This window comes from Anolis carolinensis, chromosome 6 (genome assembly GCF_035594765.1).
Source record: "Anolis carolinensis isolate JA03-04 chromosome 6, rAnoCar3.1.pri, whole genome shotgun sequence".
NCBI classification, from domain to species: Eukaryota; Metazoa; Chordata; class Lepidosauria; order Squamata; family Dactyloidae; genus Anolis; species Anolis carolinensis.
This window is the reverse complement of record NC_085846.1, coordinates 57,986,291-58,002,748: the sequence shown is the minus strand read 5'-3', so window position 1 is coordinate 58,002,748 and position 16,458 is coordinate 57,986,291. Positions and strand designations below refer to the sequence as shown.

Below are 16,458 nucleotides of genomic sequence, written 5' to 3'. Positions count from 1 at the left end.
TGGAGGAGCCTCCCCTCAGGGACCGACTGGCTGTTGGGGCCAGTTAACAGTCGCGAGAGAGGGGAGGGGGAAGCCAGCGAGCAAGCAACTCGGCTCGCTCAGCTTGGATGCGCATGCGCAATGGAGAAAGCATAAACGCTGCTACCCCTTGCATTCCTTCCGGACTCAGCTGCCTGCCTATCATTAAGGAAGGGGCCTTCTCCTATTTCTCCCCTCTCTAGTCCCGCCTCTTAATTTGTGAGGGGAAAGTGGGCTGCATGCCCACTAGAGAACTATTGGAGGATTGTGACCTGTTAGGATCATAGCCTATTGAATGGGCATGATCCTGTTAGAGATGTTAGCCTATTGCCTATTGGATAATCACTGGTCATATAACCAAATGAAGTATTATGACCTGTTAGGATCAGATCAGGAGAGATTTTTTTTTCCGTGTCGAGTTGCTTCTGGAGTGAGAGAATTGGCCGTCTGCCAGGACGTTGCCCAGGGGACGCCCGGATGTTTTGATGTTTTTACCATCCTTGTGGGAGGCTTCTCTCATGGAGCTGGAGCTGATAGAGGGAGCTCATCCGCGCTCTCCCCGGGTGGGATTCGAACCTGGCAGCCTTCAGGTCAGCAACCCAACCTTCAAGTCACAAGGCTTTAATCCCCTAGGCCACCGGAGGCTCCATCAGGAGTTTCGGAGTGCGGTGTCATCTCTATGCAAATGATGTCCAACTCTGTCACTCCTTTCCACCTGTCACTAAGGAGGCTGTCCAGGTCCTGAACCTTGGCAGCTGTGTTGGACTGGATGAGGGCCAACAAATTGAAACTGAATCCAGAGAAGACAGAGGTCCTCCTGGTCAGTCAGAAGGCCGAACAGGGTATAGGGCAGGGGTCCTCAAACATTTTAAGTGGAGGGCCGATTCACAGTCCCTCAGCCTGTTAGGGGGGCTGGACTATGATGAAATAGTCCAAAATTAAGATTGTTGTTGTTGTATGCCTTCAAGTCATTTCAGACTTAGGTCAGCCCTAAGTCTAAAGTTTAGGACAGAGGCCAGGTAAATCACCTTGGAGGGCCGCATCCGGCCCATGGGCCTTAGTTTGGGGACCCCTGATCTAGACGATCTCATAAGACCATAGGTAAGCAAAGAGACCTCCAAAGGCCATCTAGACCAGGGGTCCTCAAACTTTTTAAGTGGAGGGCCAGTTCATGGCCCCTCAGATTGTTGAGGGGCCAAATTACCATTAAAAAAAATACAAATTCCTATGCACGTCTTATTTGTAGTGCAAAATAAAAAAACCCAACAACATTTATTTATTTATTTATTATTTACTACATTTATACCCAACCCTCTATCACCCTGAAGGGGACTCAGAGTGGCTTAAAAGTTGTATGTACAAACAATATATTATATTATTAGCAAAGCACAATATTAGCATTAGATATTACTATATTGTACTATACCACTATACCGTAATATTATTAGTAATAATACATGTGATATATAATATAGTTTATATCATTACATTATACAATATTATTACGTTGTATTATTATTATTATTAGCTGCCCTGAGTCCCATGCTGGGTGAGAAGGGCGGGGTAGAAATACTGTAATAAATAAATAAATATTATATCGTATTACATTATAATATTATCAATATTATATGTATATACAATATATTATATTATTAGGATTGCACAGTATTAGTAAATTAAAGAACAATACAATATTTAAAAATAAAAACAATTTTAACCAATATACTGTGTAAACCTATCAGAATTTCAATGGGAAGTGTGGGCCTGCTTCTGGCCATTGAGATAGTCAAGTTAAGTAGGATTGTTGTTGTTGTGCCTTCAAGTCATTTCGGACTTTGGGCAAGCCTAAGTCTAAAACTGAGGACGGGGGCCAGGTCAATGACCTTGGAGGGCCGCATCCGGCCCCCGGGCCTTAGTTTGGGGACCCCTGATCTAGACGGTTTCATAAGACCATAGATAAGGAAAGGGGCCCCCAAAGGCCATCTAGACAATCTCATAGGACCACAAGGAAAGTGACCTCCAAAAGCCATCTAAATAGTCTCATAAGGCTGTAGCTAAGCAAAGAGACCTTCAAAGACCATCTAGACCAGGGGTCCCCAAACTTTTTAAACGGGCTAGTTCACGGTCCCTCAGACCGTTGGAGGGCCGGGCTATAGTTTTTTTTAAAAAACAAAAACAAACTATAAACAAATTCCTATGCACACTGCACATACCTTATTTTGAATTTAAAAAAAACAAAACAGGAACAAATACAGCCTCAATCTTAATAATAATCATAAGCATAATAAAAAATAATAAAGAGGGTTGGGAGAGACCCCTTGGGCCACTTAGTCCTGACAGATGGCCACCCAGCCTCAATGCTGTTAATAATAATAATAATAATAAAAGGGGGTTGGAAGAGACCCCTTGAGCCATTTAGTCCAACCCCCTTCTGCCTTTGTGCTTCAAAAGCACAAGCAAAGCACCCCTGACAGATGGCCACCCAGCCTCAATGTTGTTAATAATAATAATAATAATAATAATAATAATAATAATAATAATAATAATAATAAAACATGAAATCCAGCATATCTATCTGGTTTGCTGTGTCATAATAAAATATAATAATAATAATAATAATAATAATAATAATAATAATAATAATAATAATACATCACACAGTCCTAAACACTTGGGAAGTCTTCGACTTTTGATTTTGTGATACAAAATCCAGCATATTTATCTCGTTTGCTGTGTCATACTGTGTCTTTGTGTCAATAATAATAATAATAATAATAATAATAATAATAAAGAGGGTTGGAAGAGACCGCTTAGGCCATTTAGTCCTACCCCCTTCTGCTTTAGTGCACCAAAAGCACTAGCAAAGCACCCCTTAATAATTAATAATTAATTAAATAATAATTAAAATACCATTATAAACAACCAAAGCTTTGGAAGGCACGCACCAGGCGAGGGAGGAGGTGGGAAAGGTACGCGTCTTTCCCTCCTTCTCCTTCATGCCGCACGCACCTTCCTCAGCGGAGGAGGAGGGAGCTGCCGCCACGGGGGGCCGGATAAATGGCTTTGATGGGCCGCATGTGGCCCCCGGGCCTTAGTTTGGGGACCCCTGATCTAGACGATCTCATAAGACCATAGGTAAGCAAAATGACCTCCAAAGACCAGGTAGACTTAGGTCAACCCTAAGTCTAAAGTTTAGGACAGGAGCCAGGTAAATGACCTTCGAGGGCCGCATCTGGCCCCCGGGCCTTAGTTTGGGGACCCCTGGTATAAGGTTACAGCCTGTATTGGACGAGGTCACACTCCCCCTGAAGGCGCAGGTTTGCAGTCTGGGGGTGATCCTAGACTCATCGTTGAGCCTGGAGCCCCAGGTCTCAGCGGTGGCTAGGGGAGCTTTCGCACAGCTAAAACTTATACGCCAGCTGCGCCCTTGCCTTGAGTAGCCGGACTTGGCCACGGTGGTCCATGCTCTTGTTACATCCCGATTACAAGACGCACTCTACGTAGGGCTGCCTTTGAAGACTGTTTGGAAGCCTCAATTAGTTCAACGGGAGGCAGCCGGGTTGTTAACCAGAGCGGCGTACAGGGCACGCACTACTCCTCTGTTACGTCAGCTCCACTGGCTGCCGATTAGCTACCGAGCATGATTCAAAGTGCTGGCTTTAGCCTATAAAGCTGTAAACGGTTCCAGCCCAGCTTACTTGTCCGAACATGTCTCCCACTATGACCTACCACATAATTTAAGATCTTCAGGGGAGGCCCTGCTCTCAGTCCCACCAGCCTCACAGGTGCGGCTGGTGGGGACGAGAGACAGGGCCTTTTCAGTGGTGGCTCCTCAGCTGTGGAACTCCCTCCCTAATGACATCCGGCAGGCTCCATCCCTTTTGAGTTTTAGAAAGAAAGTGAAGACCTGGCTATGTGAGCAAGCATTCAAAGAATAGGTTTTGTTGGATTCGACTCGGTCTGGACTACGGTTTATGTACAAGGTTTTTGTGGATGAATGGCTCAAGTATTTTGTATTTTTTAAAATCTGTATTTAATTGCTTATGTTTTTATTCTTTTGTATTGTTGTGCACTGGCATCAAATTCTGCCAGTTTTGTAAGCCGCCCTGAGTCCCTTCGCGTGATAGAAATGATGGAAATAAATAAATAAACTATTTGATTATGACCAATTGGGAAAACCATAGTTTTTATATCTGTTAAGAAAAGAAATGGTACCTAGCTTTGAAAAGACTGCATAAAAACTAAAGACACATGCAGTTGTTCACTATGTGCTTATCTGATTCTCTTTCAAATAAAAGAAAAATCATGGAGAAAAAAAAGAAAAGAAATGGTACCCATGTGTACATATTTATTTAGCAATTCTTCAAAAGTGTTTTAGTGGGGTTGTTGTGAGTTCTCCGGGCTGTATGGCCATGTTCCAGAAGCATTTTCTCCTGACGTTTTGCCCACATCTGTGGTAGGTACCTCACAACCTCTGAGGATGCCTGCCACAGATGTGGGAGAAATGTCAAGAGAGAATGCTTCTGAAACATGGCCATACAGCCCGGAAAACTCACAACAACCCTGTGAATCCGGCCATGAAAGCCTTCGACAATATATTGTTTTAGTATTCAAAACATCTCTCTTCATAAATCACTTGTTTCTATTTCATGCTCTCAGTAGACAAAAATTCAAGTTGTCTTCTTTTAAAATAACATGTTTGTTTTACTCACAACTTCATGCATTAAAAATACAGGCACATTGCCCATAGTTCCCCATCCAAGGAGGAGCCAAGCTTAGCCCTGCATAGCAAGAAGATCAGGTGGTGATGCTTCCAAGGTCTTTGGGGCTTTCCAGCTGTAAAGTTGGCCAAAAGATAGCAAGCTCTGGTCTGGAAAGTTAGACCTTCCCCTTCTCTGTTGCATCAAAAGGGGAACTGGTTTTAGGGAAGCACTTTTAATATACTTTGACGGTTTTCAACTGTGATTTTTTTACCTCTGTTTTTGTTTTGTTCTGTTTTAATGTTTGCATATTAAATGCGTTTAATCTTTTAAACTCTACATTTTAAAAATCTGTTAAATCTGAAATGGTTATAATGTGAATTTGTTGGTCTGTATTCAATTGTCTGGTTGTCTTTGTTGCTTGTGTAAATGTAAATTGGGTTTTATATTTTGGTTTATATTTTTTGTATTTTTATACGGCATTGAATGTTTGCCTCTATATATGTTGTAAGCTGCTCTGAGTCCCCACTGGGGAGATAGGACGGGATAGAAATAAAGTCTCGTTCATTCATTTCTTGTTAGTTTAAACTTTAAAACATATCAGTTTGTGTCTTTAACTTTCAATCTTTATCAGTCTCTTTAACACTATACAGCTCTGTACAACTCTCTTTTATAACTGTCCACTTCCAACTGTCTTTTTAAAACTGTTCTGAACAGTGGGTTGCTGTGAGTTTTCCGGGCTGTATGGCCATGTTCCAGAAGCATTCTCTCCTGACGTTTCATCCACATCTATGGCAGGCATCCTCGGAGGTTGTGAGTTCTGCTGGAAATCAGGCAAGTTGGGTTTATACATCTGTGCAATGTCCAGGTGGGAGAAAGAACTCTTGTCTGTTTGAGGCAAGTGTGAATGGTGCAATTGGCCACCTTGATTAGCATTAAATGGCCTTGCAGCTTCGAAGCCTGGCTGCTTGGGGAAATCCTTTGTTGAGAGGTGTTAACTGGCCCTGATTGTTTCATGTCTGGAATTCCTCTGTTATCTGAGTGTTGTTCTTTATTTACTGTCCTGATTTTAGATTTTAGGTGGTTGTCAGAGTCCTGGACCACTCTAACAACACCATGTCAGAGTACACAGAGAATCCATTGAAATCCACAAGTATGTGAACAATTTCAACAGAAAGGAGACCACAATGAAAATGAACAAAATCTGGCTACCAGTATTTTAAAAACTCTGAATCAGGTTTGCTGATAATGCAAAATCATTAGGGTTGTTAGAACAAAGACAGATTGCAAATTAGTCTCCCAAACTGGGAAAACAATGAATAAAATGGCAAATGTAAAATGACTCACACTTGGACAAAAATAAAAAAAAATAATAAAGCAGATATATATTCTGGAAATGTGGTAACTACCTCAATGAAAATGTTGATAAAGGAGAGATGCCATGATGGTCAATATACCATGTTGAAACTCGTTAGAAAAGGGGTAGGAAATCTCAGATTTGTAGTTTGACAGGGCACCACCACTCTTTGGCAGAGGAGGCTCAAGGCATTGTAAAACTATAACACATGTGATTCCATAGTATTGAGCCATGGCAATTAAAGTGCTGTCAAACTGTATTATTTCTACAGTGTAGAATAGATTTGTCCTAATTAGAAAGACTCCCCAGTTTCATTTCTGCAGGTGAGCCACATGTGACCCTCTCCATGTTGTTTTTTCTGAGTTGGAAAACCCATAATCTTTGCCCGCTTTTTATCATATCAGAAGTGACTTGAAAACATACTGCAAGTCACTTGTAGTGTGAGAGAATTGGCTGTCTACAAAGATGTTGCCCAGGGGACGCCCAGATGTGTTAGCTGGGAGGCTTCTGTCATACCCAGCAAGCTAGAGCTGACAGATGGGAACTTAACCCGTCTTAGAGATTCAAACTAGCAACCTTCAGGTCAGCAGTTCAGCCAGCACAACCTAGTGGTTCTCAACCTGTGGGTCCCCAGGTGTTTTAACCTACAACTCCCAGAAATCCCAGCCAGTTTACAAAGTGTTAGGACTTCTGGGAGTTAAAGGCCAAAACATCTGAGGACCCCAGGTTGAGAACCACTGTACTAAGGGGAGTATTAGAAACCAACGTTTGGAACGTTGTGTGGAAGGGGCCCTAGAGAGAACATTTTAATCAAATCTGTGAATAATTAAATCCTTAAAAGGTAAACCTGCAAATGTGGAGCATTCAGAAAACAGTACATTTAATTATTTACTTTTGAGTCACTGAGGCCCCTTCTACACTGCCATATAATTCAGATTATCAGAGCAGATAAAATATATTATCTGCTTTGAACTAGATTATCTGCCATATAATCCAGTTCAAATAAGATAATTTGGATTTTGTATGGCAGTGTAGAAAGGGTCTGAAATTTGCTTTTCCTTGCATGCTTCTGCAATCTCAGTTATTTCCACTTGGGTTCTGTAGGAACTCAGCTTTCTCTGTCCTGTTAAAAATGCTATAAATAAAACACTGTTATCTTTGAAAGGCCCTTCCTCCATCCCAGCTGTCACTGCCCTAACATCAGTAGTAAAGGTAAAGGTTTTTCCCTGACATTAAGTCTAGTCCGGTCCAACTCTGGGGGTTGGTGCTCATCTGCATTTCTAAGCCAAAGAGCCGGTGTTGTTTGTGGATACCTGCAAGGTCATGTGGCTGGCATGACTGCATGGAGTGCTGTTACCTTTCTGCGGAAGGGTACCTACTGATCTACTCACATTTGCATGTTTTCAAACTGCTAAATTGGCAAAAGTTGGGGCTAACAGCGAGAACTCACCCTGCTCTCAGGATTCGAACCCAGACTGCTGACCTTTTAGTCAGCCAAGTTCAGGATAAGTCACCAAAGAAATGTTAATGTTAAGACTTATTGCAGGCTGGCATCACAATCAGTTGATTGAACAAAATAACTTGGTGGCTTCTTCTTCAACTTGGTGAGATTTTTTGGGGGGTAATATTGGCTTCTTCACTTGCCAAAGCACGGACCCTCAGGCTGGCTGAGTGCCGGTGCCGCTCTCTGCCTAACAGACTTCGTATTTGTGTCTCAGGTTCTGGTATCCATTAGGTGGATCTTGCTGCCCACGGCAGCTCTAAATTGCTTGATTTTAATTTAGGGTAGAAGAAAAAGCAGGCAGAGCTCCACCATGCTAAGCCCAGAAGCAGATGCACACTGCCACTCCTATGTCCTCAGAAGGAAAGAGCCAGTATGTGCTAGACTTACACTGTCATCCCCTTTTCCTTTTGTGTCATATCTTTATTAGATTGTAAGCCCAAGGCAAGGAACTGTTTTGTTTTTTTCTCCTTGTAAAGCTTTGTGTACGGTGATGGTGTTAAATAAATAAAAACAACAGCATCAACAAACTGCCTAGCCATCAATTGTTTAGAATATCACATGACTTTTGCTGCCTTTTGAGGTTGTGTTCTAAAATAAGGCTGTATCCTTAGCTGGCCTTGCATCCACATAGATCTATGAAAGTCAATAGATTAAAACTGATTTTTGCTTTGTAAGCATCTAGCACTAGATTTAACAGTCTTGAGTTTTGTGATAAGAGATTTCTTTGCAAGTGGATTTAACAGAGACATAAGCCAGCTTTTTTTAACCACTTTTAATCTTAACAGCTCCATACATATTAACATTTTGGGGAGTCACTTGTACTGCACATTCTGCTGCGCAGTAGGAAGACTGAAGGATTTGTTGTTACAGAGGAACTAAAAAGCATGGAATAAATGGCATCCCGGAACTTGCTGCTTCAAAATCTAAAGCATACACATAAAATTACATCTGCTCTCCATTAATTGATCTGGAATTCTGATAATCATTTGTATTTATTTATTACAAGTAAATATAATCACAAATGGAAACAGAAATCCTCACATCATCCAGACCAAGGAATTTTAAAGGTAGAGAAAATAACATAAGTGTTTGATTGTGAGCAAAGTAGGCCAGCAACCCACCAAACTGAATATTCAGTCTCACCAGTAGCCACATAATCAACTATCTAGTCCTGCTTTTCTGTTACTGCACAGTTAAAGGTCAGAGCCATAACACCATGGAGCCGTTCAGTTTGAAAGATGCATTATTTTTTGTCCTTTTCTTGTGTAGTCAAAAGGATTCTAGGAAATGTATCCCACCTATATGTGGTATTCAGTTCCTTTTGTACAACAGAAACAGCTCTGTAATCCTGATAATATCCTATGGTGCACATGTGTGTATCATAAGATCAGGGCCCCCCAAACTTTGGGGGAAAGTCAACATTGGCAAGCAGGATGTTACTGGTTATCCAAAAGACTTGGGGACAGAAGTGTTTTGGATTTTCAGTTATTATTGTCATTTATTGGATTTTTGAATACCTGAATTTGTATGTGTACATAATGAGATATCTTAGCCATAGGACCCAAATCCAAACATGAAATTATTTTATGCTTCCTCCTCCCAGTAGTCTTAAATAAAGGAAAAGTTTAATGAAAACCACCACTCTTCTAAATGTTCCTCCAGCAACAGCAAGTATATCACTGTAGGAAGTAAAATCAAGCAATTCCAACTGTATGGCCCCCACAAGGGTCTTCCTCCAGGGGCAAACCAAGAATGGGCAACTTGGGAGTCCCTGTACAGACTAAAGTGGAGTGAGCAGATAAAAAAGACAAATAGCATTACCCAGAAGAATCCTCCACCTTGTGCTACTGTGGAGCAGAACAAACAACTCAGCATCTGTATGCTTGCCCACAATGCCCTGCCTCATGCACAGAGGAAGAACTGTTTAAAAGCTACAGATAATGCAGTTGCTGTTGCCCGTTTTTGGTCTAAAACAAGCGGCTTGTTGTTCCTTTATTTTATCAGTTTTAAACTTACCTATGTAATGCTTTTGACACGAAATAAATAAATGTTGTGCTTCATATATATCTTATACACATAGCCTGAACCTAGCAGTTTGAAAACATGGAAATATAAGTAGATCAATAGGTACCACTCCGGCGGGAAGATAACAGCACTCCATGCAGTCATGCTGGCCACATGACCTAGGAAGCGTCTATGGACAACACTGGCTCTTTGGCTTCGAATTGGAGATGAGCACCAAATTCCAGAGTCAAACACGACTAGACTTAATGCCAGGGGAAACCTTTGCCTACCTATAGGTCATGGAATCCTAAAGTTATTTAGTCTAACCCCCGTCATGCAGGAAAAGCACAATTGAAGTACTCCTGACAGATGGCCATCCAGCCTTTGTTTAAAAGCCTCCAAAGAAGGACCTTCCACCACACTCCAAGGCAGAGAATTCCACTGTTGAACAGCTTACATGGTCAAGCAAGTCTTCCTAATGTTCAGGTGGAATCTCCTTTCCTGTCATTTGAACTCATTGCTTTGAGTCCTTGTCTCCAGGGCAGCAGAAAACAAGCCTGCTCCCTCTTCTTTACAACATCCTTTCAAATATTTAAACATGGCTGTCATGCCTTTTCTCAGACTTCTCTTCTGCAGGGTAAACATCCCCAGCTCTTTAAGCCACTATCATCCCCTGAGTCATCCATGTGGACAATTTGAGATTTTGGAATTCTGGATAAAGGGTGCTCAGCTTGTATTCATTTTGTTTATTTGCCCATAAACTTTAATGAGTATTTGTTTAGTACAATTCCTAGGAAGGCTCAGCTACACAGAAGTATTTGAGGTAAAAATTTCCCAGATCATTTCAGGGGTCCTAAAGGATTACTTGACAATAACAGCAGGTAACCAACTGAATGTGCAAAGTAACCATGCAGTACACAAGAAATATGTACTTAGCGTATATACTCAAGTATAAGCTGACCCTAATACAAGCCGAGGCACCTAATTTTACCACAAACAACTGGGGAAACTTATTGACTTGAGCATAAGCCGAGGGTGGAAAATGCAGCAGCTATTGATAAATTTCAAAATGAAAATAGATCCTAATGAAATTATTTGAGGCATCAGTAGGTTTTTTGCGTGTCATCCTTGCACAGGAGCCATGCTAATCTTCTCTGTATCATTCCAATTTTAGTATATGTGCCGCCATCCCCTTCATCAGAAGGACAAGTTTCTTCCCTACCAGACAAGGATCCGGACCTGATGCAGAAGGATTGTGACCAAGCCATAGAGTCCTTGGGCCCATGACAGCTACAGGGCCAGCACAGGGACAGCCTATAAATATCTATTTGCCCCCAACGAGGAAGAAAGCCCAAACTAGTGTGGAAATCACAGAGGGAAGGAGGGAGGACACTTCCGGCCCTGCCTCCTTTCCCCCTTCCCTCCTTCCCTCCTCCTCCTCCTTGTCTTGCATTTTTCACTTATTGGGAATGGGGAGCACTACTTTAATTGAAGGGGAAATGCTAGAGGAAAAGGGGTGTCTGATAAGAGCATCGGATAAGATGGAATGTGTTGGATAGGCGAAGGTCACATAAGCGAGACTCTACTGTAAAAGCAGAAGAATTTAGTGCTTTTGTTTGCTAAAAGAGCACAAGTGCTAGATTTATAAAATTAGGGTGTTATGGAGAAAAGTGAAATAACACTTTTCATAATATTGGCTTCTGGAACCATTGAATCACCATTTCCAGCAGTAAATGAAAGCAACCGCGTGTCTTTCATTTTGGAAGTAAGAAATATTTTGCAGTATTTCACAAGCATTTCATTTGTTGGGATATTCCTATAAGGGAACAACATTTCTAACCCATCACTCCTTACAACTTCCTATCCTGATTATTCTAGCCAACTGCTTTCTCTGGATGTTTGCCCTGTTGGAAGCAGAATGCTGGGTTAAATTGGCCTTTGGTTTCATTTGCCAAGCTAGTCCTTGTATTCTTACAATAAACTTGTTAAGCGGTCATTTTTTTCATTTGTTCAAAATATGTGACATTCTGCTGGAAAGGGTGCACTAGTTGTGATGCAGTGATGCCACCTTGTGGCCATTTTTAATAAAAGCCGCTCATCACAAAGCAATACAATCATTTATAGTGAGCTGAAATTCAAATTAAAACTCAATTTTTTCAAAGATATGGAGAAATCACTTGTGCCACTTGTTCCTCCCACAGCAACGTACAACTTACCATCTAGCTATGTACCCTTCCTATCCCAACCATCAAACAGTTGCATTTGTGGCCATTGTAACATGCAAATGATTGAAGGATTCATTGCCAACAGAAGGAGAATAGTATGATAGGTTGATTTCTGTTTGAAATAACACTCTATGCTAAATGTGTAGGATGTAGGTAAAGATTCCTTGGTCTTTATGCTAAGTTTCTGTACCCTTTGTTTGGATTGAATCCAGTATACACAAAGTGTGGGAAATTTAAAACTCTCTTCTCATTTAAAAAATTTAAATCCATCCTTTTGTCAAAGAAGAGTTAGAAATGAAAAAAACAAAACAAAACCTTCAATTGATGCCTATGGCTTTTACTTATTTTTTTTCTTTTTAAAACTTCATGCAGAATAGAGGTTTTTCAGTTTAAGAAAACACATTGGAAAAAAGATGGTTAAACCTCTCAAACACAATCCAGATCAGTTATTTGTGCCAGATCAGTTATTTGTATTTCAAGAGAAAAATGGAAGAGATCTTAAAAAGTACAATTGAAACCCAAGATTTAATTAGAAGGTCATGCTAGAAGCTGACAGCAACTCTTATTATTGTTGTAGCTATAATAACTATAATCTGCTCTGAGTCTCCTTTGTAGAGAAAAAAATGGAGTATAAATAAACATAATAAATAAATAAATAACTTCAAGACCTGGATTATTGTAGGTGGAATTTTAAAAAAAATTTATTTGCATAGGTAGCTAAAACAAAGCCAATTGAAAACCTATTTGGAAGGAAAAGTGGGATAGAAATAAAGCAAATAAATGGAATAGGCCTTTTAAAATACAGTCCAAGTGCTGCAAGTTTCTATCCCATGGTAGAAACTTAATCCTGACCTGTGTGTTTTCATTGTCACCTCAGCTCGAGACCAAACCAAAGTCTTGCCTGATTGAAAAATGAAAAGCCACTATAGAGGTTTTTGTTAACGTTTTCAGATCTTTTTGCAAATATTTCATTTGCCCAAATGACATTGAAGAATTCCAAACATTTTCCCCTTACTGAGGCCCTTCCCCTTACTGAGGCCTTTATATTCCAGAATCTGATCCCAGATTCTTATCCCAGATTATCTGGCAGTAGAGATTCATATAATCCACTTTAAAGCAGATAATCTCAGATCAGATCCTGGAATACAGGGCAGTGTGGAAGGGGCCTGTGTGAGATCACCAAAGATGGGGATAATTGTTGCCATGACCCTGCATTTTCTTTTCTTTTCCTCTTTTGTTGCATTTATCTTAGAAAACAGTATAAGTTTGAGTCAAAGAAATTATTCTAGTGCCTAAAAACCGTTTAGTGAGGTTTCAAATTGCATAGTTGTGTGCCTTCAAGTTGTTCTCAAAGGAACATGAAAGGCACTGCAGACTAACTCAACTAGAGAAGTCAGCCATAGCAGAGCACTTGATGAACCAACCTGGATACAGTATATTATTTGAGAACACAGAAATGCTGGACCACTCTCACAACCAACATGTCAGACTACACAGAGAAGCCATTGTAATTCACAAGCATGTGAACAATTTCAACAGAAAGGAGGAAACCATGAAAATGCATAAAATCTGGCTACCAGCATTAAAAACTCTAAAATCAGGACAGTAAAAAAAGAACAACGGGAATTCCAGACAAAAAAAAAATCAGGGCCAGCTAACACCTCCCAACAAATGATTCCCCCAGGCAGGAATCAGCCAGACTTTGAAGCTGCAAGGCCATCAAATGCTAATCAAGGTGATCAATTGCAACATTCACACTTGACTCAAACAGACAAGAGTTCTTTCTCCCACCCTGGACATTATTCCACAGATATATAAACCCCACTTGCCTAGTTTCCAACAGACCTCACAACCTCGGATGATGCCTGCCATAGATGTGAACGAAATGTCAGGAGAGAATGCTTCTGGAACATGGCCATATAGCCTGGAAAACTCACAGCAATCCAGCGCCTTCAAGTTGTTTTAGCCTTCTGGCAACCCAATCACAGGGTTTCTTGGCAAGATCTGTTCAAAGGGAATTTGCTTTCTGGTGAAGCTGAGAGTATGACTTGCCCTAAGGTCAATCAGAAGGTTTTCATAGCTGAACAGGGAGTCAAACCCTGGTCTCCAGAGTCGAGTCCACAAAGCACTACACCAGGGGTCCTCAAACTTTTTAAGTGGAGGGCCGGTTCATGGTCCCTCAGACTATTGTGGGGCCAAATTATCATTTGAAAAAAAAATACAAACAAATTCCTATGCACACTGCACATCTTATTTGTAGTGCAAAAAAACCCCCAACAACAATTATTTATTTATTTATTTATTTATTTACTACATTTATACCCCACCCTCTCTCAGAACGGCTTACAAGTTGTATGTACATACAATATATTATATTATCAGCATAGCACAATATTAGCATTATATATTACTATATTGTACTATACCGCTATACTGTAATATTTTTTAATAATAATATATAATTAATATTATTATATTGTATTATTATTATATAGCATTACATTATAATATTAGTATCAATATTATATGTATACACAATATATTATATTATTAGGTAGGTTTTCTCCTGACGTTAAGTACAGTCATGTCTGACTCTGGGGGTTGGTGCTCATCTCCATTTCTAAGCCGAAGAGCCGGCGTTGTCCGTAGACACCTCCAAGGTCATGTGGCCACTGGCATGACTGCATGGAGCGCCGTTACCTTCCCGCTGGAGCAGTACCTATTGATCTACTCACATTGACATGTTTTTGAACTGCTAGGTTGGCAGAAGCTGGAGCTAACAGCGGGTGCTCATTTCACTCCCGGGATTTGAACCTGCGACCTTTCGGTCTGAAGGTTCAGCAGCTCAGTGCTTTAACACACTTTGCCTCCTATTATATTATTACCATAGCAAAATATTAGTAAATGAAAGAACAATTACAATATTTAAAAATAAAAACAATTTTAACCAACATAAACCTATCAGGATTTCAATGGGAAGTGTGGGCCTGCTTTTGACCAATGAGATAGTCAAGTAGGATTGTTGTTGTGTGCCTTCAAGTAATTTCAGACTTTGGCCGAGCCTAAGTCTAAAACTGAGGGCGGGGGCCAGGTAAATGACCTTCTACACCATGCTCATGCTCTGTATAACTGTACTAGCACCTAAAATGTAAGGAGTGATTATTGTGGGCCTTCAAGTCAAATTTCTGATTTATGTTAACTTCCTTACCGCTAATACCCTGTCTTCCTACTCTACAGGTCTTGCTTCTCTCTCCTGGATGAATGGACTTCAGAGAGGCTGGTCGGTACTGTCCTGAAAACATAGGAGAACTGTACAAGTGTCTTCCAATGCAACACAAAGAAATACAGTCAAGAAAAACAGATGAATATAATATACATGCAAATTTGAGTGGGCAAAACATTTTTCATCAAAAACATCTAAAAACTGGTTGTGTATTAGAAACGTCTCCAAGGACCTCCCAAAACTCCCCTTAAAGGCTTTAAAAAATGAAATCTGAGATTAACACGAAGCTGTTTCTTCCCAGCTGAGGTGGGGAAGTCAATTTCTAGATGAGGACTACTGCAGGTCCTTGGGACAAAATAGTGGGACACTGACTCTCAAGTTGGTCACCTGTGTTATCAGGTATTTTTTGGATATTGGCATCAACCTGCTAATAACTAATTTGTGTGTTGTATGTAGTTTTCACAAAAGTAGCAATGTGACTCAAACTAGATTTTGGGATGGCCCTCATCCAAATTTATTTCAATTCTGGTTCACACTGGATTAGGAACGTTTCCCTCCCCCACACAGACATTTGTTATCTCCATGTGCTTTTATCAAAATAGGTGGATAGATGCAGAGGCGGTCCAACCAGAAGGCGAAATAGGCATTTGCCTGTGGCGCCATCGTCCCAGGGGCGCCATCGTCCTGGGAGGAGGGCACCACTCTCCACCTCCTTCTCTTTCGGGCCTTCCAGCGGCCGCGCTGGGCCTTCCGGCCAGCGCAGACTCACCTTCGCACCACGCAAGCCCACCTTTGGGGCCTTCAGAGATTGTGAGGTCTGTAGGAACTTGGAAGCTAGGTATGTGGGGTTTATATATCTGTAGAAGGTCCAGGGTGGGAGAAAGAACTTTTCTTTGAAGCAGGTGTGAATGTTGTAATTAATCACCTTGATTAGCATTTAATGGCCCTGTGGCTTCAAGGCCTGGCTTCTTCTTGCCTGGGAGAATCTTTTTTTGGGAGGAGTTAGCTGTCCCTGATTGTTTACTGTCTGGATTTCTTCTGTTTTCAGAGTGTTGTTCTTTATTTATTGTCCTGATTTTAGAGGTTTTTTTTTTTAATACTGAGGGCTATCTGGGTTATCTAAGTCCACACTGCCCTATATCCCTGTTCAATGTTTAGTGCTAAATTTGCAAATATAGTAATTCCTACATAACATTACCATGTATTGAACTGCTTTTTCTATTGATTTGTTGTAAAACATGATGTTTTGGTGCTTAATTTTTAAAATCATAATGTAATTTGATGTTTTATAGGCTTTTCCTTTATACTTCCTTATTATCCAACATTTTCGCTTATCCAACGCTTTTATTTTTCAGTGATTGGTTTGGGGGGGCGCCAAAATTCTGTTCGCCTACACTTGAAAAATACCTAGGGCCGGCTCTGGATAG

General features: G+C 40.7%; 1 long non-coding RNA gene and 1 pseudogene across 1 annotated transcript; one reads left to right on the top strand and one right to left on the bottom strand.

The window, feature by feature from the left end:
- Positions 1–86: 86 nt before the first annotated feature.
- LOC134292634 (uncharacterized) lies at positions 87–16,196 on the top strand. Its single transcript, XR_009999883.1, has 2 exons — positions 87–608; positions 15,046–16,196. It is a non-coding gene; the product is annotated as an uncharacterized LOC134292634 (long non-coding RNA).
- Positions 10,673–10,790, bottom strand: LOC134292821 (U6 spliceosomal RNA; annotated as a pseudogene).
- Positions 16,197–16,458: the final 262 nt, after the last annotated feature.